The sequence below is a fragment of the Pristiophorus japonicus genome, chromosome 1 (assembly GCF_044704955.1).
Source record: "Pristiophorus japonicus isolate sPriJap1 chromosome 1, sPriJap1.hap1, whole genome shotgun sequence".
Classification (NCBI taxonomy): Eukaryota; Metazoa; Chordata; class Chondrichthyes; family Pristiophoridae; genus Pristiophorus; species Pristiophorus japonicus.
Window position 1 is genome coordinate 214,642,360 of NC_091977.1, and position 27,935 is coordinate 214,670,294.

A 27,935-nucleotide genomic window follows, 5' to 3' on the forward strand; every position below is an offset into this window, starting at 1 on the left:
AACATTTTCTACTTACCGACTGCAGCACTAGGTGTCCTCCAACAGCGTGCTGGGACGGTCCCCCTAGTGTGTCTCTGTCAGTGTCGCTATCTGTCTGTGTGTGTGTGTCTCTCACTCTCTGTCTGTCAGTGTCTGTGTTTCTGACAGCGAGGGGAGGGGGAGAAGGGGGGGGGAGGGGGAGAAGAGGGGGGAGGGGGAGAAGGGGGGGAGAGGTGGGGGAGAGGGGTGAATGAGGGGAGAGGGGAGAAGGGAGGGAGGGAAGGAGAGAGGATGTAGGGAGGGAGGGAAGGAGAGAGGAGGGAGGGAGGGAGGGAGGGAAGGAGAGAGGAGGGAGGGAGGGAAGGAGAGAGGGAGGGAAGGAGAGAGGGGGAGGGAGAGAGGGGGGAGGGAAGGAGAGGTGGGAGGGAAGGAGAGGTGGGAGGTAGGGAGGGAAGGAGAGGGGGGGAAGGGAGGGAAGGAGGCTGAATGGCCGGGCCCAAGACCTCGGGCTAGATTTACAGGTAGGTGGCGTCGGGTCTCGGGGTGGGGGGGAGGTCGCGGAGGTCCGGGGGGGGGTTAGAGAGAGTCGTGGAGGTCCTGGGGGGAGAGAGTCGCGGAAGTCCGGGGGATGGGGGGGGTGCGGGGAGAGAGTCACGGAGGTCCTGGGGGGAGAGAGTCGCGGAGGTCCGGGGGGGGGGGGACGGGGGAGAGTCGCGGAGGTCCGGGGGGGGGGGGGGAGCGGGAGTTGAGTCGGGTCGGGAGGTGGGAGGAGCCTTATTTACGCAGCCCCAGTGAGGCCATTCGGCCAGGGCTAGGGGCTGCGTGCTTCGGGCCCCTCCCACACAGTTTTGGGTGCCTGAAGCTACTGCACATGCGTGCCCACTGTAGCGCGCATGTGCAGAGGTCCCGGCACTGTTTTCAGCGCAGGGACCTGGCTCCGCCCCCTACAGCTCGTGCTGCGCTGCACCCGGCTGCAGAAGACCTGCAGGGAGCCGGAGAATACAGAAGTTTTTTTTAGGCGCACTTTCTGGCGCGAAAAACGGGTGTCCAGGTCAGGGCTGCGCCGTTTTAGGCGCGTCCCGAAACTTGAGCCCAAAGAGTGGTCATCTTGTTGCTCTATGAGTACATGCAGTTTTAAGCATACCTTCTGTTTAGCCAGCTCAGGGCCTACATAATAGCCAGCTAACATCTTTGATAATCAATTTTGCTCGTGCAATCTCCTCTTTTGGCACTTGGCTATATACCCCAAGATAGGTCAATGTGCCGTCCCCTCATTATTTCATCCAAAGGGGAAGTGATATTGTCAGCTTAATCCGTCCATCTGGGTGGCCAAGCCCTTACTTTCGGATGGCTTCTCATATCTCTTTTCCTTTACACACCATTTACCTATTTTACAGAGTTTTCTTTAGATAACAAAGGTTTACTTTCTTCTAAGGCTTTTATGGGGGCCTGAGCTATGGTTTTCCTCGCCCGTCGTTTACATCTCCAACATAATTCAATCAACAACACCATTAAAACCACACATTGCACAATTACCAATACATGGGATATTATTCTTATCCAGGGGTGCATTTGCATGTTTAGTCCAAAGTTCCAGAGCTCTGCACACCAGGGTTGGTTCGCCAACATTTCTTTAGTGTCCTTCTGGAGTTTGTCGATCTTCTTCATCAGGATGATGTACTACTGCCGTTGTTCATGGGTGTCCTGCTCCAACTTAGTTTGATCTTCACTAAGTCTGTGTGTATGTCGTCCTTGTGGTTCCTTGAAACCTTTATACCCCGCTTTGATAGTGTCCACCATCATCCCATTGACAGACTCTCCTTTCAATTCCAAATATATGATATATCCCTGAATATCGACGACTTCTTTTGGCGCAAAACAGAAGTCGGTGGTCATGATCGGGCAGTGGGTAACTCCCCCCATCGTCATTTTGACCACCATGGTGCTCACGCACCATTCACCCTTTCCTTGTGAGGCTGCGGTCGTTTCGGAGTCCAGTGTCAGCGGTGTGACACTCAACACACAGCTTTCTGTTCGGTCATATCCACAAATGTTGTTATCGAGGTCTGGGTGCTCTCGACATAAAAAAACTTGATTATTCTTATAACAATCTTTAATATCGACACTTTTGGCATTGTTTTCCTTTTTAATTACAATATGTGATAACACACACGGGTCTGATTCCTTATTTCTCCTATATTGCTTACTTGGTACAATGTGTTTCACTTTGTCACGTCGTATTGAGGTATTGATAACACAAACCCTATTACATTCTGATGTCCGCGTTACACACCTGTTCTTAGGGACCCAGGCATGGCTATTCCTCCGGACCTCACAGGCTTGGGTGTCATTCTTGCCCAATGTCCATTCAGCAAATACATCATTGGTTATCCAATCCGGCGCTTCTCCATTCTGGAGTTGTTCTAGGTTATGTTCTATTGCATTGAGCATCCAAGCCCCATATCCTGCACAAACTATCTCGGCTGCCATTCTTTTACTCATTGTTTGTCCAGCCTGGTTTACCAAATTTATCATTTTTGCATGGTCCCGTAATATATGGGCAACCTGTAGTATTTCCCAAACTTCCCCTTCCCCTAGCTGGGCCTGCATTTTCTCGTTATCACGTCCCCTTTCCAGCAGTCCTTTTAAGGTCTGTGTGAGGGTGATGACCTGCTCGTCTACTGTTTGAAGATCTATTGTATTAACCGTCGCAACGCCCGCCGCATATCCTGCGCCTACCATTTCTAATATTCCCATCTTTCTCCTCCCGCCTTTCCCGTTTTTGTTCGGCTTTTTTACGCTGAACTTCATAGTCTTGGATTCAGGCCCCTCAAGGGCTCTTAGGGTTAGGTTTTTATATAAGCTTATAGTTTTCTTACTGCAAAACAGTGGGATAGTTCTATCCATTAGGTTTAATAATACCATAATTACCCTTTGGCGTACCGCGAATTGGATCTTTTTCTTTAGTTCTTTTTATTACTGATTCCACGCTTGCCTCCTGTGTCATGTTTGGGCAGCCTAGGGGTTCTGGGTTAGTTGTGGTTGGGGCTTTTGTGGTGGTTGGGATCTCTATCTTACATATGAACATTCCCCATAAGGAACCTTTACCGCATTGTGATTCCCTGATGGGTATGGGGGTAGCCCCCTCTGCCTCTCTGGTGAGGTTACACCTTACCCACACACACTTGTGTGGATTTCCTTGGTCTGAGCTATTCATGCATGACCATAGTTGGTTCTGCCATGAGTGTCCCTTATCCCGGCTAGTCCATTCCACTTCAAGTCGCCCGCTTTGGCATTTTCCACAAAGGATTGAGTTTGTAGTGGAAATATTTCCTTGATAGCCGTCTGGGCAACTTATTGCTGGGTCATGGTATAAGATGGGGTTACCAAGTATTCCTACTAGGACTAGGGTTTTGTAAAACACAATATGTTTTCACGGTCGTCACCAGTCAGTTAGGGTCTCATGTTACACATAACGTTTTAACTGTGTCCAATGTTTCCACCGTCCGGTTCCGCCTATCGCCACGCACGCACACGTTTCGCTTACCATTATTACCTGGTGAGAGCCTGTCTATTTTGGTGAGAATCCTGGCTTTTCGGGGGTTTATTTTTACCATTACCTTGCTCCGAACCTGTGGTATCTGAGCCTTTTGTTCCTTGGTGCCAGTTTCCAAGTCCTTGATCACTTGCTGATCCCTGGCGTGTGCCTTCAGATCGCCTATTGTTTACATAATTCCATCACAAAGGATAGATCATAGAAACATAGAAACACAGAAAATAGGTGCAGGAGTAGGCCATTCGGCCCTTCGAGCCTGCACCACCATTCAATAAGATCATGACTGATCATTCATATCAGTACCCCTTTCCTGCTTTCTCTCCATACCCCTTGATCCCTTCAGCCGTAAGGGCCATATCTAATCCCTCTTGAATATATCCAATGAACTGGCATCAATAACTCTCTGCGGTCGGGAATTCCACAGGTTAACAACTCTCTGAGTGAAGAAGTTTCTCCTCATCTCAGTCCTAAATGGCTTACCCCTTATCCTTAGACTATGTCCCCTGGTTCTGGACTTCCCCAACATCGGGAACATTCTTCCTGCATCTAACCTGACCAGTCCCGTCAGAATTTTATATTTTTCTATGAGATCCCTTCTCATCCTTCTAAACTCCAGTAAATACAGGCCCAGTCGATCCAGTCTCTCCTCATATGTCAGTCCTGCCATCTCAGGAATCAGTCTGGTGAACCTTCGCTGCACTCCCTCAATAGCAAGAACGTCCTTCCTCAGATTAGGAGACCAAATCTGAACACAATATTCCAGATGAGGCCTCACTAAGGCCCTGTACAACTGCAGTAAGACTTCCCTGCTCTTATAATCAAATCCCCTAGCTATGAAGGCCAACATACCATTTGTCGCCTTCACCGCCTGTTGTACCTGCATGCCAACTTTCAATGACTGATGTACCATGACACCCAGGTCTCGTTGCACCTCCCTTTTCCCTAATCTGCTACCATGCAGATAATATTCTACCTTCATATGTTTGCCACCAAAGTGGATAACCTCACATTTATCCAAAGTATACTGCATCTGCCACGCGTTTGCCCATTCACCTAACCTGTCCAAGTCACCCTGCAGCCTTTTAGCTCCTCACAGCTCACACCGCCACCCAGTTTAGTGTCATCTGCAAACTTGGGGATATTACACTCAATTCCCTCATCCAAATCATTAATGTATATTGCAAATAGCTGGGGTCCCAGCACTGAGCCCTGCGGCACTCCACTAGTCACTGCCTGCCATTCTGAAAAGGACCCATTTATAGCTAATCTCTGCTTCCTGTCTGCCAACCAATTCTCTATCCACATCCGTACATTACCCCCAATACCATGTGCTTTAATTTTGCACACCAATCTCTTGTGAGGGACCTTGACAAAAGCCTTTTGGAAATCCAAATACACCACACCCACTGGTTCTCCCTTGTCCACTCTACGAGTTACATACTCAAAATATTGTAGAAGATTCATCAAGCAGGACTTCCCTTTCATAAATCCATGCTGACTCGGACAGATCCCGTCACTGCTTTCCAAATGTGCTGCTTTTTCATCTTTAATAATTGCTTACAACATTTTCCCCACTACTGATGTCAGGCTAACCGGTCTATAATTACCTGTTTTCTCTCTCCCTTCTTTCTTAAAAAGTGGTATTATATTAGCTACGATCCAGTCCCTAGGAACCGATCCAGAGTCGATAGACTGTTGGAAAATGATCACCAATGCATCCACTATTTCTAGGGCTACTTCCTTAAGTACTCTGGGATGCAGATTATCAGGCGGTGGGGATTTATTGGCCTTCAATCCCATCAATTTCCCAAAAACAATTTCCTGCCTAATAAGGATTTCCTTCAGTTCCTCATTCTCACTAGACCCTCGGTTCCCTAGTTTTTCCGGAAAGTTATTTGTGTCTTCTTTCGTGAAGACAGGACCAAAGTATTTGTTTAACTGGTCCGCCATTTCTTTTTTTCCCATTATAAATTCACCTGAATCTGACTGCAAGAGACCTATGTTTGTTTTAACTAATCTTTTTCTCTTCACTTATCTGTAGAAGCTTTTGCAGTCAGTTTTTATGTTCCCAGCAAGCTTCCTCTCATACTCTATTTCCCCCCTCCTAATTAAACCCTTTGCCTTCCTTTGCTGTATTACAAAATTCTCCCAGTCCTCAGGTTTGCTGCTTTTTCTGGTCAATTTATATGCCTCTTCCTTGAACTTAACACGATCCTTAATTTCTCTTGTTAGCCACGGTTGAGCCACCTTCCCCGTTTTATTTTTACTCCAGACAGGGATGTACAATTGTTGAAGATCATCCATGTGATCTTTAAATGTTTGCCATTGCCTATCCATCATCAACCCTTTAAGTATCACTCACCAGTCTATTCGAGCCAATTCACGTCTCATACCATCGAAGTTACCTTTCCTTAAGTTCAGGACCCTAGTCTCTGAATTAATTGTGTCACTCTCCATCTTCAAAAGGAATTCTACCATATTATGGTCACTCTTCCCCAAGGGGCCTCGCACAACAAGATTGTTAATTAGTCCTTTCTCATTACACATCACCCAGTCTAGGATGGCCAGCCATCTAGTTGGTTCCTCAATATATTGGTCTAGAAAACCATCCCTAATACACTCCAGGAAATCTTTCTCCACCACATTGCTACCACTTTGGTTAGCCCAATCAATATGTAGATTAAAGTCACCCATAATAACTGCAGTACATTTATTGCACACATCCCTAATTTCTTGTTTGATGTTGTCCCCATCCGCACTACAACTGTTTGGTGGTCTGTACACAACTCCCACTGGCGTTTTCTGCCTTTTGGTATTCCGTAGCTCCACCCATACAGTTCCACATCATTCAAGCTAATGCCCTTTCTTACTATTGCATTAATTTCCTCTTTTACCAGCAATGCCACCCTGCCTCCTTTTCCTTTCTGTCTATCCTTCCTAAATGTTGAATACCCCTGGATGTTGAGTTCCCAGCCTTGGTCACCCTGGAGCCATGTCTCTGTGATGCCAATTACAACATATCCGTTAACTGCTATCTGTGCAGTTAATTCGTCCAACTTATTCCGAATACTCCTCGCATTGAGGCACAGAGTCTTCAGGCTTGTCTTTTTAACACCCTTTGCCCCTTTAGAATTTTGCTGTAATGTGGCTCTTTTTGCTTTTTTCCTTGGGTTTCTACGCTCTCCACTTTTACTTTTTTTCTTTCTATCTTTTGCTTCTGCCCCCATTCTACTTCCCTCTGTCTCCCTGCTTAGGTTCCCATCCCCCTGCCATATTAGTTTAACGCCTCCCCAACAGCAGTAGCAAACAGTCCCTCTACGACATTGGTTCTGGTCCTGCCCAGGTGCAGACGGTCCGGTTTGTACCGGTCCCACCTCCCTCAGAACCGGCTCCAATGTGCCAGGAATTTGAATCCCACCCTTCTGCACCATTCCTCAAGCCACGTATTCATCTGAGCTATCCTGCGATTCTGACTCTGACTAGCACGTGGCACTGTTAGCAATCCTGAGATTACTACTTTTGAGGTCCTACTTCTTAATTTAACTCCTAGCTCCCTAAATTCATCTTGTAGGACCTCATCCCGTTTTTTACCTATATCATTGGTACCTATATGCATCAAGACAACTGGTTGTTCACCCTCCCTCTTCAAAATGTCCTGCACCCGCTCCGAGACATCCTTTACCCTTGCACCAGAGAGGCAACGTACCATCCTGGAGTCTCGGTTGCGGCCGCAGAAACGTCTATCTATTCCCCTTACAATAGAATCCCCTACCACTATAGCTCTCCCACTCTTTTTCCTGCCCTCCTCTGCAGCAGAGCCACCCATGGTGCCATGAACTTGGCTGCTGTTGCTCTCCCCTGATGAGTCATCCCCCTCAACAATACCCAAAGCGGTGTATGTGTTTTGCAGGGTGATGACCTCAGGGGACCCCTGCACTACCTTCCTTCCACTGCTCTTTCTGTTGGTCACCCATCCCGTATCTGGCTGTGTACCCTTTATCTGCGGTGTGACCGACTCACTAAACATGCTATTCACGACATCCTCAGCATCGTAGATGCTCCAGAGTAAATTGACCCGCAGCTCCAGTGCCGCAATGCGGTCTGTCAGGTGTTGCAGGCGGATGCACGTCCTGCAAATGTCGTCGTCAGGTACACTGGAAGCGTCCCTGACTTCCCACATAGCACAGGAGAAGCATAACACGTGTCCGAGCTCTGCTGCCATGTCTTAACCCTTAGATAAACTTAATTTGGCAACAACAATGTTAAAAGGTTACTTACTGATAAAGAACAGAAAAAGAAAATCAACTCACCAATCACCAGCCAATCACTTACCCCCATGGCTATTTCAATTAGTCTTAGATTTTTGTCTGCTTGGCACCGTATCAGGGATTCCTGGTCCCCACTTGAGTTTCTCACTTTCCATGGCTGTAGTTTATCAGCGTTACGTCCTTTATTTACTCGCCATGGCTATAGTTTATCAGCGGTACGTCCTTTACTTACTCAAGACTAATACTTGCAAACTATTGGTTGTCAGCAGTACGTCCCTTAATTATTCCTCACGAGTGAGACTGTTACTTGCAACCTTACCAATTATCAATCGCAATGTTACACAGACACACTTCTATATAACCGATCGCAATTGTTTCTGCTGGGATCTTCCACTGACTACTTGAAGTCTCAGCCAGACCTGCAGATTCGGATCTCTCAGGTTGCTGACACCAGACAGTTTTCTGCCCTTTGTCCAAACTGTGCGTGGTAATTTAAACATACTCACGCCTTTGACATGGCTTCCATCAGCCGGTGTCCGCTGCCTGCTTGAGATCCTGTCCGTGACGCCTATTGTAGCGGAGTATTTAAAATTAACACTCAACAATAGGTCTAGGTTCGAAGATTCAATATTACAGGTACCACTTTGTGATGCACATCATGGTACACTGTCACCTGAGTTAAGATTACCATTAGCCCATTTGTTGGCCCTGGAATGTGTTTATGACAAACAAGTTGCTTTTCCCACAAATCTGTTTATTCGTTGGAGAAGGAGCCTTTGGATGGGTCTTTTTTAAAATTCTACTGCTTGTAGAACCGCACTCCTGTCCTTGACATAATGGACGGTTACAGTGGTATGATTACCATGCCTCTGTAAATGTATCTCTATCCTATACCCTTGTCCGTCCCTACTTCTACCATTTACGATGTGCCTCTTACTACTTTGGAGATTGGTTGGGTTTGCGATGTATGTCTGTGGACAGGAGGTAGTTCCAAACCTGGGACCCGAGGAGATTCTTCCAGCTCCCGTGTTCTGTCCACTTCCCTTTGGATCATACTGTACCTGATTAGATGGGGGTATCACATTCAACACCCCTTCTTCCTCATTCCCCTGGAGAGGACGAATCCCATTTCTGAGATTTACTCTCAAATGTAGTCGGTTACAGTGGTATGCCTTCCTGACCACTCAGGAATAATCCACCAACCCCTTTAAACAACATCTCTTCTTTCCGATGGTCACCAACTTAAAACAAAAGAAACAGAATCTCTGGTGATTCTCTTCAAATTAAGAAGATTTCCAATGTTCAAAAGGTATCACCCACTGAGTTAAAACAGTTCACAGCTGCCTGTGAAAGAGTTAACTTTCTTTTTTTCGAAAGCTGACAAACACAGACACCATTAATCAATGTCGACTTCAGCCGACAGCCTTTCAGTTTAAACTCTCCAGTTAAGAGTGTTACTTTTATAAAGTCTCCATGTTTTTATTCTCAAAATAAACATTCAGAAAAACACCTTTACACATAATAGTATTTCATCCTTTTCTCCCCAGTTACACATTGGTCTTTTTAAAAACCATACCAATTATTAATGTGAAATGCCTTCTGTCCGGAACTAAAGACTTTCCACACAATTTACATCAACCAGAATTTGATCATGGCCATAATAAAAGTCTGGTTTTTAATAGGTTAATTAACCTCAGAAACTCCAATATTAAGCTTCCCAATGCCACTTGGAAAAGGGGGAGGGGCCACAGCCAAACAAAGGAACAGCCGCACATGTTTTCCTGAAACTTTATTGAAACACCAAAGGAAGCACGAGAACAGTAAGAAAGAAACATGATCTTCCCTTTTCTCCTTTTGATTCAGTCATAAATATTTATCTTTTATTCCTCGAATCAATTTTCCATTTCTGATCCCTATCATATCTCCTCTAAACCTCCCTTTAATTACTTTAAACCTATGCTCTCTGGATGTTGACCTCTCCGCCAAAGGAAACAGGATCTTCCTATCACTCTATCTAGGCCCCACCTAATTTTATACACCTCAATAAAGCCTTCCCTCAGGCCTCGTCTGTTCCAAAGAAAAGAGACCCAGCATCTCGAATCTTTCCGCACAGCCAAAATTCTCCAATCCAGGCAACATTCTTGTAAATCTCCTATGCACCCTTTCCAGTGCAATCACATCGTTCCTGTATTATCTGATCCTTTCTTTCCATCTCTTTATTTTGTTCCCGATAGCAGGCTAATACTACCATAAGAGCCCGGTCCCCTTTATTTCTTGGCTGGCACTCCCACCACTTTGCCTGCCTCTCCGGTGGGTTGTCAAGTTGCCATCCCTTTTTCTTCATTCCCTCAATTAGTTTCATGTTTTTATCTGCTAGCATTTTCCTTATAGATCCCTTGGGTCGCCTGTCATATTCGCCAGCCATTTCTAAAATCGCTAAGGGGCTACCTTTCTCTTAGTGGGCTACTCTTGTACATCCATCGCGTCTCCTGACCGATATTTGTTCGTTAGTACCGCGCCCTGGTTGACCGCGTTAGAGCCTACTCATACCCCAAGTCATACTTATTCCTTGGTCTCTGTCCTCTCCGTGTTTATTTGTTCTTTCTACAGATTCCCTCCTTTCCCGTAAACAGTGTAACAGCGCTAACTTGTAGATGTAAGTTACAAAGGGTTAAATACCCTCATGATGGTGAGTTTGTGCAGCATGCTGCAGATCATGGCAAATCTTGAGATGCACTCTGACGAGTACTGCAGGGCTCCTACAGAGGGGTCCAAGCAGCAGAAGCGCTGTTTAGGCACCCCAATGGTCTGCTCGATTAATTTCTGTGTGGCAGCGTAGCTTTTGTTATATACATGCTGCCCACGTGTGCTTGGGTTGTGCACTGGAGCCATGAGTTAGGTAGTCAGTGGGTAGCCCTTGTCACCCAGTAGCCACACTCTTGCGGTGGCTCAAATGTGGATTGTGCAGCAGACTGCCGAAGAATGAAGCCATCATGGCTGCTGCCAGGATACTGAACATTGACCTGCATTATGCGCTGAGTATGGTCGCAGACCAGCTGGTCATTGAGGATGTAGAATCTCTTCCGTTTGCGGTACATCTTCGAATTCACATGCGGCACCCACAATGTGATCTGTGTGCAGTCAATTTCACCCTGCACCACGGGGAAGCCTGCTATCCTGGCAAAGCTGTTTGCTCGCTCCACTTGCTTTTCTCCAGCAAGTGAGAATAAAATATAGTCACCTCTTTTTGTATAAAGGGCCTCAGTGACCGCCCTTATGCAACTGTGCACAACAAGCTGGGAAATGTTGGAAATAGCGCCTGCTCTAGTCTGGAAGGAGCCTGAAACATAAACATTCATGGCCACGCTCACCCTCACAACCATTGGCAATGCTGTCCTCATCTTGCTCTGAGGCTGCAGTTCTGCCGACAGGTTTCAGTGAGCACCTCCTTAGTGAAGCGGAGGCATCGCATGCACTGTTCCTCACTGTGATTGAGGTAGGAGAATTGCTCCCCAAAGACCCTGGGTGGATATAGCGTCCTATTGAGAGCCCTCTCCCCCCTCCGCTTTCTCCCTCTTCGAGCACCTTGTCCTTTTTTGTGCCACCTCTGTTCATTTTCTCTGTCATACTGCGAGCAAAGGAGGATACAAACTGGTCTAAGCAGAAGCCTTGAAGTAACCTGCCACACCACTCACTTGAGACTTCAGCATAAAATCAGACACCAAACCAAGAAACATCTCTACAAACTCAACAAGAGCCAAGAAATCAATCAGCAACTAACCTGAAAGCAGTTGATGATCCCTTTAAATAGCACACATCATCCTCCCAGTTGATACAGCCCATTTAACAGAAGCCATGAACGACATTTTTTATCATTTGGATTTGTATGGGTTCAGTACCATATCAGGTGCTACATTTATCCATCAACAGAAGCTGCTTGTGATATTGAATATCAATACTGTGCTAAAGCAGGATAACATATCTGAAAACAAATGACAAGAAAAGACCAGCTGATCATTATTTAAGCTAATTGGCAAAACAACCAGAGAAGAGATAAGGTGATTTTTAGCTTATGCAGCCAGTTGCTTTAGAATGGACTGCTTGAAAAGGTGTGGAAACAGATTGAATAGTAACTTTCGAAAGAGAATTGGATAAATTCTTGAAAAGGAAAATATTGCAGGGCAGTCGAGTAAGAACAGGGTAGTGGGACTAATTAGATACATCTTTCAGAGAGCTGGCACAGGCAAAATGTGCCAAATGGCCTCCTTCTATGCTGTAAGATTCTATGGTCCATCTGTCCTATACTGTCATGGTTTGGCTTCTATAACATCACTTCTATTCGCTCTACCTCCCACCCTGCTTCGCAGCAGCCACACAAACTCCAGGAAGATGCAACAAAATAGAGAGAAAAAACTTAGGACAAAATGCCGGGAAATTCTTCGATCGCCCCTGAAGGCAATCAAACAAGTTCCAAGAGTCCGCAGTGACTGGGAGACACATCTCCCAATACCCACCTGCCTAACGTGGAGTTACATTGGCCTCTCTCAGGAACTCATCCGGCTCCCTTGTGAATGCTGGGAGCGAATCTGCACTCAATGCATTTGGCGGCAACTTGTTCCAAAAGGTCAACGACTCTCTGCGAAAAGAAGCAACCCCGAACATCGAACCTAGTTCTATGCTTACTTCATTTCTAATCGTGTCCATTAGTCCTTCCTAACCAATCCAATTCAAATAGTTTATCCACATGGATCGAATCTAATCCTTTCATTAGTTCAAAGACCTTAATCAAATCTCCTTGACTGGGAGTTGAGAACTCAGGTGCAGAGGTTACCAGTCCTTCAGGGCTTTCTATTGACGAATGGCTGGAAACTCTCTATGGACCTGAACAGCCCTGTGCTCAATTTCCTGATATCCTATCCCCATATGCAAAGCCCTCTGCTGGAAGCATAAATTCATAAAATCAACCCGATAAAGTCACACTTTCTGCAATATTTATTTTAGAACATTTTACAACTGTTTAGCATCCTCTAGCTGAGTGCTTACAAACAATGTATTTCTAACATATTAAATATTATTATTACTTATAGTATATTGGATCAAATTCATTAACAGATATTTATAATAATTTCTCTTTTCACATAGAATGATATTTAAATATACAACACAGAACTAGGCTATTTACCCCAAATAGTCTGTGCTGGTGTTTATACTCCACACAAGTCTCCTCTCATTCCATCTACCAAGGAACACTTCTACGCACACAGGGTGGTAGAAGTTTGGAACTCTCTTCAGCAAATGATGCCTGATCAATTGTTAATTTTAAATTGGAGATTGATAGCTTTTGTTAAGGGATATGGGCCAAAGGTGAGTACATGGAGTGAGATTACAGACCAGCCATGATCTCACTGAATGGCCGAACGGGCTCGAATGGCTGAATGGCCTCCTCCTGTTCCTATGTTCCTATATACCTCATCTAAGTCTTTCAGCATATTTTTCTATTCCCTTTTTTCTCATCTACTTGCCTAGTTTCCTTTTAAAAGCATTAAAGCTATTTGCCTCAACGACTTCCTGTGATAGGGAGTTCCACATTTCACACTTGCTGGGTAAAGACATTTCTCCTTATTTCCCTTTTAGATTTATTAATAACTATCTTATATTTATGGCCCCTAGTTTTGTATTCTCCCTTCACTGGAAACATTCTCCCAACATCTACCCTGTCCCACTCTTCCATATTATTAAAGACCTCTATCAAGTCACCTCTAAGCCTTCTCTTTTCTCAAGAAAAAAGTACCAACTTGTTAAATCTTTCGCTTTAGCTGTAATTTCTCAGTTCTAGGACCATTCTTGTAAATCTTTTTTTCACTTTCTCCAATGCTTCTATGTCCTTTTTCTAGTGTAGAAATCAGAACCGTGCACAGTACTCTAAGTGTGTCCTGACCAGGGTCCTATACAAGTTTAACATAACTTCACCACATTTGAATTCTATACCCCTAGAAATAAATCCCAGTGCTTTGTTAGCATTTTTTATTGCTTTGCTGACCTGCATGGCTGCTTTTAATGAATTATTAGGAAAATTAAATTAAACCCTGAAGTGTGCTTCCGGCTACATATCCGCGGCATATCTAAAACCACCTATTTCCACCTCTGTAACATTGCCCACCTCCGCCCCTGGCTCAGCTCTTCTGCTGCTGAAACACTCATCCATGCCTTTGTTACCTCTAGACTTGACTACTCCAATGCACTCCTGGCTGGCCTCTAACATTCTACACTACGTAAACTTTAGGTCATCCAAAACTCGGCATCCTGTGTCCTAACTCGCACCAAGTCTCGATCACTCATCACCCCTGAGCTCGTCGACCAGCATTGGCTCCCTGTTAAGCAACACCTCGATTACAAAATTCTCATCCTTGTTTACAAATCCCTCCATGGCCTCACCCCTCCCTATCTCTGTAATCTCCTTCAGCCTCACAACCCCAAGAGATATCTGCGCTCCTCAAATTCTGCCCTCTTGAGCATCTCTGATTATAACTGCTCAACCATCGGTGGCCATGCCTTCAGCTGCTTGAGCCCTAACCTCTGGAACTCCCTCCCTAAACCGCTCCACCTCTCTACCTCTCTTTCCTCCTTTAAGATGCTCCTTAAAACCTATCTCTTTAACCAAGCTTTTAGTCATCTGCCGTAATTTCTTCTTATGTGGTTCGGTGTCAAATTTATCTGTTTTGTTTTATAACACTCCTGTGAAGCTCCTTGGGATGTTTTACTGCATTAAAGACACTATATAAATACAAGTTATTGTTGTTGTCCACTGGTACCCCTAGATCCCTTTGCTCCTCTACCCCATTCAGTTTCTTATTTTCTATGTTTGGGGTGGAGTGTAGAATGTTTTAGTATAAGGGGTGTCGCAGTTGTGGTGAGGCAGATTAATTGGGCTGGGTGCTCTTTGCATTTCCGTCATTGTTCATAGGTTTATATGTAACCTTTAGGGCTGCTGACCAAGGGTCGCGTGGCTCTTTGTCGGCTGACGCGGACACGATGGGCCGGAATGACCTCCTTCTGCGCTGCAAATTTCGATGTTTCTATGTTTGTGTTTTTCATACCAAAGTGCATCACTTCACATTTATTTATGTTAAAGTTCATTTGCCACTTAACTTCCCAGTCTGCAAATTATTCTAATGTCTTCTTTCTTGTATTATGTTGTATTACGCTCAGTGTTAGCTATAACCCCCAGCTTGGTATCATCTACAAATTTTGATATTGAGTTACTTGTTCCTTGGTCCAAATCAGTAATGTAATTTATGAATAACAGTGGCCCCAGCACTGATTATTGCGGAAATCCGCTTTCTAACTTCATCCAATCTGAATAATTACCTTTACTCTCTCTATTCTATTTTTTAGCCAATTTGCTATCCATTTAGCTATTTGTCCCCTGGCTCCACCTTTGTCATGAGCCTACCATGTGGTACCTCATCAAAGGCCTTTTGAAAATTCAAAGGCATTTGCAAATTAAATGGACAGTTTAGTACACTGGGTACCAAAAGCAAAACTGTTTCTATTCTCATTTTCTAATACTCCTAACATGAGTGAGTAGGTACAGGCAAAGAAAGAAAATAGCTAACTCGCATTTATATAGCACCTTTCACATCCTCAGGACATTCCAAAGTACTTGGCAATCAATGAATTACTCTTTTGAAGTGTAATTGCTGTTTTTAAGTAGATAAACACAGCAGCCAATCTGCATAGAACAAGGCCCCATTAACAGCAACAAGTTGAATGCCAGTTATTTGGTTTTTGATAGTGTTTGTTGAGGAAGGAGTAATGACCAAGATGCTGAGAGAATTCTGCAAACAATTGCCAACCACCTGCACAGGAAGGCAGGCCTTAGTTGAATATCTCTTTTGAAAGTGGACACCTCGAACAATGCATTCCCCTTCAGTACTGCACATACATACAGAAACACACAGAAGTCACTAATATACATGTATATATAATTTCCTCCCACGATATTCAAAACGTTAATTTTACTTGTTTTTCCTTTGTTTCCAGTTGTTTTCTGAAGGTGTTGACTTTCTGCTGGGTTACGGTTCCAAAGACCCATGACCCTCCAATGTCCCAGCTGTAAGGTTTTTCAACTGTGATAGACATTAAAAAAGACTGACCACACTGCTCCTGCTCCTGCACTGGCCTGCTCCTGCACCTAATTTCTATGTTTCTATGTTTCTATTCAATGAAACACACCCAAGCTCCCACAGTACCTATTGTATGGTATCTAGGAGTCGGTTCTATTGCCAATTATGCCAGCGGCCAGAACCCTGGCCAGGGAACGTACACCATTTGTAAAACACTCCAGTGAGCTTGAGACTTCCTTTAAAATCTTTAAATTGTAAAAAAAAATTAAAAATCTAGAACATTTAAAGTCAACTTTTACCAATTTCCAAATTGTTTTGGGACAGTGAATCAGTAAAATAAAAATTCTCCTGAATGTGAGAATAAATCCTGAAATTATCCATTATCTTCTACCAAAAAACAGGTCTGAAGATGCACATGCATCATACCCAGAATGGAGTTGAAGTGCAGATCAATCATGATCTACTGAATGGCAAAATAGACTCGAGGGGCTGAATGGCCTCCTCTTGTTTCTATGCGACACTTCACAGTGAAGACTACATTCTGTTACCAACACAATGGATAAACTGCATATAAGGATGCCAATATACCATTCATGTAAAATTAAATTTTAGCATCAAATATACAATTTCAGTCGGACTTTTCAGATATTTGTGCTTCATGATAATTTGGTGGTGATGTGCGACTTCAAACAACCACTTTATCAATCAACATTGTGTAGCACACAGGACAGACCAGTTAGCCTAACATCTGTTATTGGGAAAATGCTGGAGTCCATTATTAAGGAAACAGTAGCAGGACATTTGGAAAAGCATGATTCAATCAAGTAGATTCAACATGGTTTTATAAAAGGGAAGTCATGTTTGACAAATTTACTGGAGTTCTTTGAGGATGTATCATCATCATAGGCAGTCCCTCAGAATCGAGGAAGACTTGCTTCCACTCTTAAAATGAGTCCTTAAAATTAGGTGGCTGAACAGTCCAATATGAGAACCACAGTCCCTGTCACAGGTGGGACAGATAGTCGTTGAGGCTAAGGGAGGATAGGACAAGTTTGCCGCATGCTCTTTCCGCTCCTGCGCTTCATTTTTGCATGCTCTCGGCGATGAGACTCAAGGTGCTCAGCGCCCTCCTGGATGTACTTCCTCCACTTAGGGCGATCTTTGGACAGGGACTCCCAGGTGTCAGTGGGGAAGTTGCACTTTTTCAGGGAAGCTTTGAGGGTGTCCTTGTAACGTTTCCTCTGCCCACCTTCAGCTCGTTGCCGTGAAGGAGTTCCGAGTAGAGCACTTGCTTTGGGAGTATCGTGTCTGGCATGCGGACAATGTGGCCTGCCCAATGGAGCTGATCAAGTGTGGTCAGTGCTTCAATGCTGGGGATGTTGGCCTGGTTGAGGATGCTAACGTTGGTGTGTCTGTCCTCCCAGGGGATTTGAAGGATCTTGCAGAGACATCATTGGTATTTCTTCAGCGACTTGAGGTGTCTACTGTACATGGTCCATGTCTCTGAGCCATACAGGAAGGCAGATAATACTACAGCCCTGTAGACCATGAGCTTGGTGGCAGATTTGAGGGCCTGGTCGTCGAACACCCTTTTCCTCAAGCGGCCGAAGGCAGCACTGGTGCACTGGAGGCAGTGATGAATCTCGTCGTCAATGTCTGCTCTTGTTGATAGGAGGTTAGAACATAAGAACATAAGAACATAAGAATTAGGAACAGGGGTAGGCCATCTAGCCCCTCGAGCCTGCTCTGCCACTCAACAAGATCATGGCTGATCTGACCGTGGACTCAGCTCCACTTACCTGCCCGCTCCCCGTAACCCTTAATTTCCTTATTGGTTAAAAATCTATCTATCTGTGATTTGAATACATTCAATGAGCTAGCCTCAACTGCTTCCTTGGGCAGAGAATTCCACAGATTCACAACACTCTGGGAGAAGAAATTCCATCTCAACTCAGTTTTTAAATTGGCTCCCCCCATATTTTGAGGCTGTGCCCCCTAGTTCTAGTCTCCCTGACCAGTGGAAACAACCTCTCTGCCTCTATCTTGTCTATCCCTTTCATTATTTTAAATGTTTCCATAAGATCACCCCTCATCCTTCTGAACTCCAACGAGTAAAGACCCAGTCTACTCAATCTATCATCATAAGGTAACCCCCTCATCTCCGGAATCAGCCTAGTGAATCGTCTCTGTACCCGCTCCAAAGCTAGTATATCCTTCCTTAAGTAAGGTGACCAAAACTGCACGCAGTACTCCAGGTGCGGCCTCACCAATACCCTGCACAGTTGCAGCAGGACCTCCCTGCTTTTCTACTCCATCCCTTTCGCAATGAAGGCCAACATTCCATTCGCCTTCCTGATTACCTGCTGCACCTGCAAATTAACTTTTTGGGATTCATGCACAAGGTGCTGTCCTACAGGGGTCGAGCGCTAGTCATAAACCAGCTGGTGGCCGCAATGTTGTGGTACCGGCTGGTCACTTTGACCCCTCCCCCTGCGTTTGTCGCCAAGATACAGAAGAAGCTGGTGGACTTCTTCTGGAACAACAGGAAGCACTGGGTCTCTGCCGCGGTCTTGAGACTCCCGCTTGAGGAGGGCGGTCAGTCGTTGGTGTGCGTCAGCGCCCAGCTCGCGACTTTCCGTCTTCAGACCCTGCAGAGATACCTTTACGTCGAGCCCCCTCCTAGGTGGTGTGCTCTGGCGACGTATTTCTTCCGCCAGCAGCGCGACCTCAATTACGACACGCAGCTCCTGTTTGTGAACTTGGGGGGTGTCAGGACCGCCCTCCGGGAGCTGCCTGTCTTTTACAAGGAACTCATCAGGGTCTGGAACAAAGTCTCCACCAAGCGCAGCTCTCCGCCGGCTGGAGTGGCGGCCATTCTGCAGGAGCCGCTGCTCGGGTATCCATACCTCCATGACCGAGGTTTTATGTGGCTGTCGGAAGAGAGGGCTGTGGCTGGTGAGGTGACCAGGGTCAGGGACCTGCTCGATGGCGGAGGAGCGGGCTGTATGGCGCCAGGCACGCTGGCGCGGCGCCTAAATTCAGCCGACGTCCGCCGCGTGGCCGAAGCCATCGAGTCGCTAAAAACAGCTTTGGGCCCTGACTCCGTTAGGTGCATCGAGGAGACTCAAGCACGTGGGGAGATCCCGTCCGAACTGACCCCCGTCCGGACGGAATTCCTCATCGGCGCCAAATCCCGGAACCTCCCTCGGGGGCCGGCGCCTCACAACTTGAGCCGCCTCGGGGAAATCCCCTCCGTGCCTTTCAGTTCCGCGCGGAGGGGTTTCCTGTACGGACTGCTCCTGCACACTCTCAACTTTGCCATCCTCGCCGGCCGTCCGGACACGCCATGGCGTACCATCTTGCCGTCCGGAGGAGGCGGGGGTCCCCGATGGAGGGCACTCTACGCAGGGGTCCTCCCACTATTCATCGGGGACTTGGCCTGGAGGGTGGTGCTCGGAGCAGTGCCGTGCAACAAATTTTTAAGCCGGTTCATGGACTCCCAGGCCGCCTACAATTTCTGCGGTCTGGAAGAGGCCGTGTTCCATGTTTTTATGGAATGCACAAGGTTGCAGCCCCTGTTTTATTATTTGAAGGGGCTGCTCCTGAAATTCTGGCTGCACTTCAGTCCCACTCTCCTGATCTTTGGGCACCCTGTGCGGAGGGGAGCGGGTAGGTCCGAAAGCCTCCTCGTAGGACTGCTCCTGGGCACGGCCAAGGGTGCCATCAGCCGGTCCAGGCAGCGGGCGGTCGAGGGGGTCGTTCAACCTGACTGCCTGCCTCTCTTCCGCTCTTACATCCGGTCCAGGGTGTCCTTGGAGATGGAGCACGCGGTGTCCACCGGTACGCTCGCGGCCTTCTGCGAGAGGTGGGCACCGGAGGGACTGGAGTGCATCATCACGCCCGGCAACCAAATTTTAATTTGATTTTACGTTTTAAAGTTTAATTTGTTTTAATTGCCGGTGCTTTTAGTGTCCCCCTCCCCTTTTAGAGGGGGCACTTGGAAAAATGTGATTTTAGCGCCCCAAAAAAAACCAAAAAAAAGAAAAACACAAAAAAAGGAAAAAAAAAAGGGCCTTGTAAATGTCTGCTGTGTCATCCAGGGTGGGTGGCACGGTTTAATGTTTTTTTTGTTTCACAGCTAAACTCAAAAAGAGTTTCATGCACAAGGACCCCCAGGTCCCTCTGCACCGCAGCATGTTGTAATTTTTCCCCATCCAAATAATATTCCCAAGGTATGGGAAATGTTCCACGTTGTCCAGGGCCACACCATAGATCTTGATGACTGGGGGACAGTGCTGTGCGGCGAAGACAGGCTGGTGTAGGACCTTTGTCTTACGGATGTTTAGCCCATGCTTTCGTACACCTCAATAAATACGTCGATTATGTCCTGGAGTTCAGCCTCTGTATGTGCGTAGACGCAGGCGCCGTCCGCTTAATGTAGCTTGACGACAGAGGTTGTGGTGGTCTTGGACCTGGCCTGGAGATGGCGAAGGTTGAACAGGTTCCCACTGGTTCAGTAGTTTATTTCTACTCCAGCAGCAGGGAGCTTCTTGACTGTGAGGTGGAGCATGGCAGCGAGAAAGATTGAGATGAGGGTTGGAGCAATGACGCAGCCCTGTTTGACCCCAGTCCGGACGTGAATTGGGTCTGTAATGGATCTGTTGGTAAGGATCACGGCCTGCATGTCGTCGTGGAGCAGGTGGAGGATGTTGACGAACATTTGGGGGCATCCAAAATGGTGGAGCATGCTCCTTAGACCCTCGCAGTTGACAATGTCAAAGGCCTTTGTAAGGTCGAAGACGGCCATGTATAAGGGCTGGCGCTGTTCCCTTAATTTGTTCCTGCAGCTGTCGTGCTGCAATAATCATGTTCGTTGTGCCCCGTAGGGGACGAAATCCGCACTGTGACTCTGGGAGGAGCTCCTCGGCCACAGGGAGAAGATGGTTAAGGAGGACTCTAGCGACAACTTTCCCAGTGGTTGATAGCAGGGAGATTCCTCTGTAGTTGTTGCAGCCAAACTTTTTGTTTTGAACTTTTTTAAAGATGGTCACGATCACTGCATCTCTGAGATCTTCCGGCACGCTCTCCTCCCTCCAGATGAGAGAGATGAGGTAATATATTCGTGCCAAAAGTGCCTCTCCACCATACTTCAGTGCCTCAGCAGGGATTCCATCTGCTCCCGTAGCCTTGTTGTTCTTAAGCTGTCTTATGGCTTTTTCTACCTCATGCAGTTTTGGGGTCTCACTGAGGTGGTGGCGGGTAGCTTGCTGCTGGATGGAGTCGAGAACACTCGAGTCAAAGGCAGAATCTCGATTGAGGAGATCTTCGAAGTGCTCCTTCCAGCAGGCCCTGACTGCCTCGTTGTCCTTGATGAGTGTTTCCCCATTTTTAGCCAAAGGGAAATCATGTTTGATAAATTTGTTGGAGTTCTTTGAGCAGGGTGGATTAGGGGGAACCAGTGGATGTGGTATATTTGGATTTCCAGAAGGCATTCAATAAGGTGTGACATAAAAGGTTACTGCACAAGATAACAGTTCATGGGGTTGGGGGTAATATATTAGCGTGGATAGAGGATTGGTTATCCTACAGAAAACAGAGAGTCAGGATAAATGGGTAATTTTCCAGTTGGCAAACAGTAACTAGTGGGGTGCCGCAGGGATCGGTGCTGGGTCCTCAATTATTTACAATCTATATTAATGACTTGGACGAAGGGATCGAATGTAATGTAGCCAAGTTTGCTGATGATACAAAGATGGGTGGGAAAGCAAATTGTGAGGAGGACACAAAAAATCTGCAAAGGGATATAGACAGGCTAAGTGAGTGGGCAAAAATTTGGCAGATGGAGTATAATGTGAGAAAATGTGAGATTATCCACTTTGGCAGAAAAAATAGAAAAGCAAATTATAATTTAAATGGAGAAAAATTTAAAAGTGCTGCAGTACAGAGGGAGCTGGGGGTCCTTGTGCATGAAACTCAAAAAGTTAGTATGCAAGTAATCAGAAAGGCAAATGGAATGTTGGCCTTGACTGCAAGGGAGATGGAGTATAAAACCAGATAAGTCCTGCTACAACTGTACAGGTATTGGTGAGGCCACACCTGGAGTACTGCGTAAAGTTTTGGGTCTAGATTCTAAACATTTGTGCAGATTCCCCAAAAATGGGCACTATTTCTGGTGAGGGCAGTAAAAACAGATTTTCAGATCGCCGGCTTGTCACCCATTCTAAAAGTCCCTCGTCTCCATTTTTGAAATTGGATATTACCGGGAGCAATATGAAATGGGCGGTAGTGTTAAATCTCTCTGACCTTCTGTCGTAAAGTGTCGCCGTCCTTAGCAACGGCATGGCAATGCTCGATCCCGCATTTCCGGAGGTCAAGGGTCATCATGACATGCACAGAAGAGGAGACAGAGAGAGAGAGAGCTCAGAGGGACTGAAAGTATGTGTGGGTATGGTATGGCTGGTTTGGGAGGGAGAGTTTGGAGTATAGAGCAAATAGGGAAACAAAAATTAACTGTTACCAGCCACATATTTGCCCAAATTTGGCCTATAATGCAGGGAGAGGAGAAGGCGACACAGCACGCTGTGGAGACTGATGCTGGCGAGAGCAATGAGCTGGGAGAGGAGCACATTGGAGGGCGCAAAAGAGTGAGGAGGTTCTCGGACGAGGCAAATGCTTCCCTCCTGCAAGAGGTTGAGTTACGCTGGGGTGATTTGACCCAGGGAGGGTGTGGGAAGCCCACCCCAAAGGCCTACCAGAAGATATGGGCCGAGATAGCAGAGGTGGTCCCGTCAGAGACCAAAGAGGTGCGTGAAGGCAACCAATGCCACAAACGATGGAACGACCTTGTCGGATCCGCAAGATTAAATATTACATTTATTTACACGTACTTATGTATTCGTATAATTTGATTTGTCCCAGTCATGAGTGATTATCAGCAGATGTGAGGTCTTTCACTTTTACCGGGAATGTTGTCGTCAAAGCCTATGGTCACGGTGCACGTCTTTAGGTAAAGAATGATAATTTTCATAATAATCATGATTACATCTGTCGGTCATGTGTTGTATCAGTCTCTGTGACAATACCTAGCAATGATATCACTCAATGATTTCATGCCATGTTGTCCTGTTACCTTTTACAGAAGAAGCTATCGACGATGAGGTCCGTGACCACAGAGGCCAGAAGGTGGGGGCGTAGGGCCGGACTAGCTGGATGATCCTACATCTTGAGCTGAGGAGCTCTGATTCTCGCCTGTCAATCTGCTGGGTCTGCTCTCTACAGATGAGAGCGTGGACTTCGAGGAACCTGCATCACCACGCTCCAGAAGCCATTTCACCCAAGGCCATCCAGTGCTTCTCCAGTCATTCCAGCCTCCACTCTGGAGGTACCAGTCCCAAGCACCTTGCCACAGGGCACCGCATTTGTCCGCAGGACGGCGTTGACCCTGCGGAGGTTTCGTGGACGCGGCAGGTCTGGTCCACGAGAAACACATGAAAGCGGAGGGATGGTACAGTTGTCCAGGAGGACTGTAGACATGGTGACCAGATCCTCGATGCATTGGGGGGCATATCCCAACAGCTGGCCACCATGACTGAGTACATTCTGCGGATAGCGGAGGCCCTGGAGGTGACAGCCAGGAACGCTGCTGGCACAGGTCTCCCAGTAGTCCCGGAGCGCGGTACTCCACCCCTGAATTCTGCACCACCACTGCAAACAACAGATGAGAGGCAGGACGTGCTTCTGGATCTGAGAATGTTTCCCCCTCGACACTCCCGCTCCCGTACCCGTCCAACCACCGCCTCTGCCTTCATGCCCCCCAATGAGGCACTGCCTGAGGAACTCTTCGGTCAGGCGGCGTGGAGCGAGGATGGGAAGCGATAGAGGTGGGGAGAAGAAGGGGAGTGGTGAAGGAATGTGAGGTGCTTGTCCACAGGTGATGTGTCTGTTATATCTCCATCTGGGTGTATGCAATTTGTTGTAATGTATGGGGGGAGATGGCCACCCTCCTGCTTTGCATTTGTAATCTGTGTTGCTGGACATGTTGACCATTTGATTGATGTCAATGGTGGAAAAAGTGGGGTGTGGGTGGGGGTGGGGTGTTTTTGCTGTGAAACTTATGATTTCAGACCGTTTGTATAAAAAAAATGTTTTTCAACAGAACCTTGTTGCACATTGTCTCAGATAGTTGGACCGTTACACACTCATGATTCCTTATCATGAAAGTGTTAAATAGAACTTAACTTCAATCAACTTAAACTTTAACTGGCACCAAGGTGATGCCCACCATTGATGTCTGAGCTGCACACACACAGCAGTGTGTCAGCGATGTCACTCACAGCAATGATCTTTCAGGTAAATCGTTCAGTTACCAGCTCCTGACATAAGAGTCTTGCAGCTATGTAGCCACCATGAGTCCTTTCCTGTGGTCTGGAGGGGGGCGTGGGCATGGTTGCATAGTCAGCCTGATTGTCTGGCCCTAGCTCAGCGCCCAGCCCCTCGTCCTCCTCTTCCTCTCTCTCCTGAGGTGGAGCATCAGTCCCTTCTGGCAATTCTTGTCCCCTCCTGATAGCCAGGTTGTGCAGCATGGAGCACACGACCACGAATTTAGTTACTTGCTCAGGGTTGTATTGTAGCTCCCTTCCTGAGTGGTCCAGACATCTGAAGCGCTGCTTAAACACAGTTACTGTTTTCTGGACCACATTACGTGTGTCTCTGTGGCTCTAGTTGTATCGCTTCTCGGCCTCGGTGTGGGTATCACGCAGGGGGGTCATCAGCCAAGTGGCGAGGCCATATCGGTTGTCACCAAGCATCCAGCATTGGCCTTGTGGCTGACTCTTAAACATGTCAGAGACAGCGCTCTCACGCAGGATGTGAGCCTCATCAAAGCTGCCCGGACATTTGGCATTCACTGGCATTATGATCTCGTTGTGGTCAACAACGAGTTGGACCTTCAAAATCCTTTTCTGTTCGGAAAAAGCTCTGGGTCCTGAGAAAGTGCCCACATGGCGATGTGAGTGCATTGTATTGCTCCCTGCACCCTGGGGAATTTAGCAATGCGGTAGAATGCTCCAGCCCTGTCAGTCTGAGCCTCCGTGGTCATGGGGAAGCTGATAAAGTCCATCCTACCTGTCGATGAGTGGCATGGTGAGACAGAGGGGAAATCTCGACCGCAGAGGCCCGAAAGGAACCGGGCGCGTAGAAAGACAATGCCACATTGACTTTGACCTCGACTGACAATGATGTCCTGATGGCAGGCTGCATATGTGATCTGATGAGCTCGCATTTTTCATTGATCACCACCTTGTGGAAGCACAGCCTCCGAAGGCAGGTGTGCTCGGACATGTCGAGCTATGACCTCTTCTTCCTGTAAGTGCAGTGTGTGTATGGTCTGGACCTCCTCCTCATTCTGACACGTCTTAAATTGGGCACATAATGATGTGTATCACACATTGAGCCATTTGCATTCTGCAGCATCTGCGTATTAATCGATGCAGGCTGAGAAATGACTGGCCCCATTGCAATCAAAGTACAATAGCGATTGATCAGAAGCAATAATTTCTTCACTAAAATACACCTGCAGTAAACCCCCAATAGTCCAGAATCTGAAAGTATGTCTGTTGAGATGGTCACTTCACCTGAGAAGAACTCCAGAGTCAATCCAAACTGCCCCGAAGTTGAAACAGCCTTTTGAATGAAGCGACCTGTGATTTAAAAAATGGCGTCCACACTGCTGTGATTCGTTCAGAACAGTTCCACTTTTTCTGAGCGGTGTTTTGGGCGAGTGATATTGTGGGCGAGATGTGAGGTAGTGAAAGTGACGCTGGCCGATCTCCTGGGCATTAGTTTCGCCAAATGTGATCTTTATGACAAAGAAAAGTGGGCGTTCAATATTATTGAATCTCGACATTAATTACGTGTGGAAAGTAATGCTGGGCGATATTATGGGCGTTGGTTTCGCGTTACGCATATGGGGACAGTAACGTCGGCGATAGGTGTCTGAAAAATGGGCGTCAGTTTCCATTTTGTTGCTATATGGACGATATCTGGGCGTTACATGTCATTTCAGCGGTATAATGGATGTTAAGTGGGCGTTATGCATGAAAAACAGTGTAAATTCTAGCCCTTGGTCCCTGTACTTAAAGAAGGATATACTTGTATTGGAGGCTGTTCAGAGATGGTTCACTAGGTTGATTCTGGAAATGAGGGGGTTGACATTTGAAGATAGGCTGAGTAGGATGGGCCTATACTCATTGGAGTTCAGAAGAATGGGAGGTGATTTTATTGAAACATATAAGATAATGAGGGGGCTCGACAAAGTGGATGCAGAGAGGATATTTCCACTCATAGGGGAATCTAAAACTAGGGGGCATAGTTTCAGAATAAGGGGCCACCCATTTAAAACTGAGATGAGGAGGAATTTCTTCTCTCAGAGGGCTGTAAATCTGTGGAATTCTCTCCCTAGAGAGCTGTGGAGGCTGGGTCAATGAATACATTTAAGGCAGAGATAGGCAGATTTTTGAGCAATAACGGAGTAAAGGGTTATGGGGAGCAGGCAGGGAAATGGAGCCGCGTCCATGATCAGATCAGCCATGATCTTATTAAATAGCAGAGCAGGCTCGAGGGCCAAATGGCCTGCTCTATTTCTTATGTTCTTATTCATACAATATTATCTATATATTTTATTCCTAGAGAAGGTTGACAGCGTTTTGCCATTATTGAAATTTTCATTACTTTTGGAACTGCCATTGAGACTGATAAAAATTGTTTGCAAACTATATAAATAATTTTGGGTTGTCAGTTTGTTTAACTTTGCTTGTTTGCTTATTTATTTGAGCTCTTATCCTCCTTCTCAATTTCTTCCACTTTTTGATGTTTAAAAATGAAATCTGCAAAATTCGCCCCAAAACAAGTTTTAAATCGGAAATGAAAACTGATTTTAGCTGAATGAATTATGAACTTGCAGGTGTAAAAGTGTTCAATTCATTAAGCAGTAGGAAGACAGTGATCACTCGGAGCTACAGTTTGAATGAATATCTCTTGCTGCGTTTAATTCGGACTGCATGCTGCTTCTTAATAGCTGTGAGGAAAGGGACCAGCTTTATAGTGCAGTGCAGCAGTACAGTAATATACCATTCCATTCATATTACATCACTACTTTTCAATAACTAGACCAATTAAGGTGATGAATTAATGAATAGTAGATGGAATGCAAGGCACACTGCAATAGGAATCAGTAAATGCAGAGGAGGGGGTCTCTAATAGCACAGATACAAACAAGGAAAAACATGCGCAAGATTGGTAATTACTCAAGGGTGATTTCCAGTCAATATGCTTTCACAAATTTAATCAAGTACTAAGATAATTTCAAGGCCAATTAATTATAAGGTAAATTCAGTGATTCTGTGCTCTCAGTGAGGAATGTCACTCAATGGAACTGCAGGTTGGAGAAAGGACTCCAACATTGCAGTCCCAATTCTTTGGATCAATTCTGTGTCAAGCAGGCTTCCCATTGAAATTGCTGATTTTACCCACCCAAGAAAAAAAACATGTTATTTTAACCTTGTGTAGATAATTGGTAAAGCCACATCAGGGGTAATTTCACACTTTCATATTTCCAGCCAGGAGCCATGCTCACTCAGAGTGTGGGTCACAGAATCTGGACTATCTCTGACCTACATTTCATTCAAGGATGGTTTCCTTCATGGCAAAGCAGAATTATCACTAGTGTATGCAATTTTCAACATTGTACCTTCACAAAATGGTTTCGAGAAAGGTGAGAAGGTGATCCCACCGCTGTTGCCACTGCAGGCCGCAGTTATCAGCTGCCCGAATTAATAGTGTAGGCAGCACCTGCTAATTTAAATTCATGCAGTGCTAAACTTAACATGTTAGGCTGGTTTTCCGGCGCCACTCTATGCAGGGGATCCAATGCAGCGTGGTTGTAGTGTCCCTGCGGCAAGAACAGCATTATCTTAAAGCCAACCTGCCATTTAGGGAACTACCTTCTAA